The 5,108-nt window shown below is 31.0% G+C and overlaps 1 pseudogene across 1 annotated transcript; it reads right to left on the bottom strand.

Moving 5' to 3' along the window:
* Positions 1-1,567: 1,567 nt before the first annotated feature.
* Positions 1,568-3,732, bottom strand: LOC149555985 (UDP-glycosyltransferase 74E1-like; annotated as a pseudogene). Its single transcript, XR_016364605.1, has 2 exons — positions 3,121-3,732; positions 1,568-2,770 (listed from the first exon to the last, which is right to left on the bottom strand). The product of XR_016364605.1 is annotated as a UDP-glycosyltransferase 74E1-like (transcript).
* Between the last annotated feature and the right edge of the window lie 1,376 nt (positions 3,733-5,108).

The following is a 5,108-nucleotide window of genomic DNA, read 5'->3' as shown; positions in this document are numbered from 1 at the left end:
TAGAATTTATTGTTGTACTTAAGTTTTATCACATCATCTATAGAAAATAAATGTATAGACCTATCAAATTCTTTTTTGTCATATGTGCTTAAGTGAATGTTGTATGACTCATTAGAAGCTCCCAATCATGTTGTTTAGGGTTTGCATCTCGTATATTGTATAAAATTTGGTGGAATTCTACTTGTGTGCCAGTTCTTGTTGCTGAAAATTTGTTTGTAATGTAACAATTGTAGTAAATTGCTCCCAAAGTAGCATAGCATTCAAATGTGGTGTATAGATTGGCCTTTCCATAACATGGGTAATCGTGTGTTTCCATAAAAGAAATAATATGCTACCGAAGTATACTTGCTAATTTTATAATAAGTTCAATTTTTTTAAACTCTTAGCATTATTAAATACATGTGTATATATTTGATTAATATAGAGATGCTTTTTAACCTCTAAGTAAATTGGTATATACTACAAATTACAATTTTGTTATATGATTACATTAAGTGCAAGATTATGACACATATATTAGAATTCAATAGAATTATATATTGTATTATATGACATAAAAAAATTAATATGAGAAATTGGAAAATCAAATGTTTAATATGATAATTGTATGTAATATCAAATATATTTTTTAATGTAAAGATAACAAAGACAACATGGGTGGACCCTCCCTATTAAAAAATGATGTTGTTAGCATGATGTATAGTTAATTTTTTTCAATAGTAATTCTTCTAGTTAGATTTCCTTATTGTTACTTTGTCTTAGAGCTCCTTATAATGATTTTATTAGTGCTAGATTGACTTATAATTCTAGGGTTTATGATCCCCTAACTCATTGGACTGGTCATAGTCTATATTTTTCTTCAGCAGATCGATCGCTCCTTAATGGTTTTCACCGTTACAATAAAGATTGAACAAACATCTGGCCATGGAAATGTAGGATTTCAGAAGAACGAACGCCCTCTCCCGAAATTCCAGTATCTTAATTTTGATTCAAACAAATTAAATCACAACTTTCCGTCCGATTTAGACAGTGGTCCAACCCCTAACTCCATTTCTAAATTGTCGACCGTGGGAATGTATTACATGACGTCAGGCATTGTCAACTGCCGGATTCTAATAAACGGCACCCGACAACACCGGATGACATTCCGGTGGAAAGCTTCATAGGAATAAGTCTATCGGCTTAAAATTTTGATTTTCTATAGAAAAAATAATAATAAACGTAATAACGAATCCTATTTACACCTTTACTTTTAACTCGTTTAACTTACTTTATAGCTGAAAATTCCAAACCAAGATGAGGCTCTTATTGTTTGATTTTAGATTTCTTTGGATGCTCTGCAATTTTTGTCAAACTCTAATAGATTTCAATAACTTATGTTGAATTATAACTTAGGAACAAAGGAAACATTTTCACGTCTATTGATAATACTTGCATAAAAGGTTCTCATAGATTTCAATAACTTATGTGAGAACTTGTCTATTTTAAATTATAATTTAAAAACAGAGCAAACATTTCCATGTCTATGATAATACCTGCATGAAGCGTTCTCATAGATTTCAATAACTTATGTTAGAACTTGTCTATTTTTTATTATAATTTAGAAACAATGCAAACATTTCCTCGTCTTTTGATACTACCTGCATAAAAGGTTCTCGATCTCCTCATCAACAACTAAATCATAAATGTCTCCAAAACAAACTCGATGCACCTGACAGAAGGTAAACGCATCACGTGGACCAGTAGTTGGCTGCATCTATCTATCTATCCATGTCCATTTCAATGGAGGTGGATTAAAAAGTTAGCAGGGTTGAATTCAAGCCAGTGTTGTCCTAGCAATTACTTCATGAATAAAACAATCGATATTCTTATCAGAAGACCCACCTTTCATCATTGTTTTCTTGGCTAATGTCCTCCACTGCAGAGCATTCTTCCTCAACTCCAAACCTTGATCACTTTCCATGATTCTTTTAACAGATCTCTCCACCTCATCCCTCCCAACTAGCCCATCTCCTAACTTCTTCATTCTTATTCCTGTCTTCCATACATCTTCAATATACTTAGAATTAGTTGTTTGGTCGCTCCACTGAGAAATAGTTAGAACAGGTAACCCTGAGCTGAGGCCCTCTAATGTAGAATTCCATCCACAATGTGTGAGAAACATACCCACAGAGGGATGATTAAGTACTGCTATCTGTGGACACCATGAAACAACTAGTCCTTGATCTATAGTTTCCTGAAGAAAACCCTCTAGAAACTCATTCAGATTGTTACATTCTTCTTTGCTATGACCAGGACGAATCACCCACAAAAAGAAATGCTTACTGGCCTTCAGCCCAAGAGCTATTTCTATGATCTGTTCATTGGAAAGTATAGCTAAACTGCCAAAGGAAACATATACAACAGTAGAGGCCTTCTTTGTATTTAGCCAATCCACACAATTTGTTGTTTTCCAAAGATGAGTACCCACATCTTGGTCTTGTGGATTGTTTCCATCTAGAAAAGCTGAGGGAACAAGAGGACCTACTGCTCTTATTGGAAGGAGTGAATCCATGGACTGTATCTCTACCCTTTCCAATTCATCATAAGAGTTTCCTAGAATCCATGTAGCCTGAGAAATGGTACTAAATTGGTTAATGATCAGTTGCGACAAGGGCTCATTTGTATGTGAAAGCTGTAGAAAGGTTGGCAAGTCTGATTGACATAGTTGTGGAAGCCCTGGTATTTCTATCACATCTCTCGCCGTTGCCTGCTTCATCTTGAGCTTTCACTAAACACCAACATTATCGAAATAGAAATCAGAAAACAGAGAAACGTGTCCTAATAAATAGCAGGAGCAAACTTCTCAACGACTTCAATATTATCTATAGCTAGATACAACATTCAAATTTTCCAGTTAACAACCCCCATTACAAATTCTTTTGAAAGTTTTTCCTATCAAACAAAATCATTTTCATCTCTTATATGGGTCAGCATATGCATGTCCATAAGATATTCTAAAAACAAGAAGCTTAATTCTATCTATGGACATATGTATACCGTAACCAAACAAAACAAAACCCAAAACTATTAATTAAAATCCAAAATTATCTCTCAATATTAGTATTGAGATAAGCTTACCTATTCCTGTGTAAAGATGATAATAGATGGAATAAACTGCACATGACTGCGTCCAGAAAAATGCTGAAGGAACATTAAACTTGTTTGCAATATGAGGAACCCATTCCACCAGAGGATCATAGACAATGCAGGAGACTTTATCACCTTCGGAATTGAGTCTCTCTATCAATGTTTCAAATGCTGGACCTCCCACCTTTCTCAACATATTAATTTTCAAGACTACATCTTTAGTATCCTCTGAAAGGCCATCTGAGATTGTTTCAATTTCGATATCCTGCAAAGCATTGGTCGCATGAGCAGCAGCAGATCCATCCTGAGCTTTTACCATTCTCTCTCTTACTCTGTCTGTGGTGACGAAGGTCACATGGAGGTTTTTGCAGACAAGCCTCTTGGCGAACTCCATTAATGGATTCATATGACCTTGGATTGGGTAAGGGAAGACCACTATATGAGGTTTCTGCTTACCTAACGAACTCATCTTTTAATTCAGGTCCAGATTCAATACTGCTTCATGGTTCAAACCACTATATTCTATTTATAAGTAATTTGCACGATGGGACTATTTTTGACTTGAACGAATGTACTGAACTCATTCGTTTTTGGATAGACACACTTCCCACCATTCTAAAGAAAATAAAAGCTAAAATTAATGCAAGAATGGATATTTAGTATGGTAAACAATTAGGTGGCTTTACTGAGTAGGTGAATGGTGTAGTCATTGAATATTAGGTTTGACTTTCAGATTCACGTACTTTTATGTGTGAGAACTTTTAGGTTCAACTAGATTTAAGTTCTTTCATATGGATCAAATTCTTTTCCTCAATTTTTTTTAGTTATAATGTTATTTGAAGAATTCTTAAAAATATATAAGTAATTTATATTAATCAATTTTTAAGAATATACAATAACTTTTATACAAAAATATAATATCTTAGTTCAAATATTTTTTATTATATTATTATATTTCTAGATATATCTTTAATTATTTTCTTATTCCAAAAAATAATATCAATCATCTAAAATTTCAAATTTATTGATATCAATAATTTATACTCTTTAAGTTTGACTTATGTTAGACTATCAAAACGATTAATATAAATCATTGCTAACAATTTATATTTTTTACTTTTCAACATGATAAAGAGACTTTATAATTTTCTATTAATTGATATCTTATAAATGTAAAATATTAAAATTAAAATTTATTTTAATTATAATAAATTTAATAAAAATAACTAATTATCTTCATATTCTCTATAATTGTATATATTTATATTAAAATGAGTTACATATATTCTATAAGTTTTAGAATATATGTTGGCAATAATAAGCAACATGCTAGCCCAAAAATAAAGAGGAAAAATAACATAATAAAATAATTCCATAAAGCATTGCTAATATATTTGAATAGACTTAATTCTAAATAGTATCAATCAATATTTTTTTTTCACATCAGAATTAAGATAAAACATAACATCAATCCAAAATGAAGGGGTCTTAAATGAAATCATTGAGTCGTAAAAGCAATTGAAGACTTGGCATTAAACTTTTAAAGAAGCATAATTTGTAGTATGCTATTTTATTATGGTACTTTTCCTTTTTATTTTTTGGCCAACATGTTGTTTTTTATTGCCAACATATACTATAAAACTTAAAATGTTTAATGTGAAGCTTTTAATCTTACTTTCAAGACACAATGATTTCATGTAAGGTCCCTCCATTTTGGATCGAAGCTATATTTTATATTAGTTATGACCTAAAAAGAGTAAATTGATTAATACCATTTAGAATTAAGCCTATGCAAATATATTAGCATATTGTTACGAAATAAAAATTAGACTTGTCTTGAGAAGAGTGTTCATCAAAATTGTATATTCATCATATAAATAACTAAGTAAATAGTTAAATAAATAAATTATTAAAGATTTAAATAATTAAATAATTTAAATGTTAATAATTAAATATTTTAGTAATTAGTAATGCTTTGT

This window comes from Cupressus sempervirens, chromosome 5 (assembly GCF_028749045.1).
Source record: "Cupressus sempervirens isolate cs-2001-9-10 chromosome 5, ASM2874904v1, whole genome shotgun sequence".
Lineage (NCBI taxonomy): Eukaryota > Viridiplantae > Streptophyta > Pinopsida > Cupressales > Cupressaceae > Cupressus > Cupressus sempervirens.
This window is presented reverse-complemented; position numbering and strand designations above follow the sequence as displayed.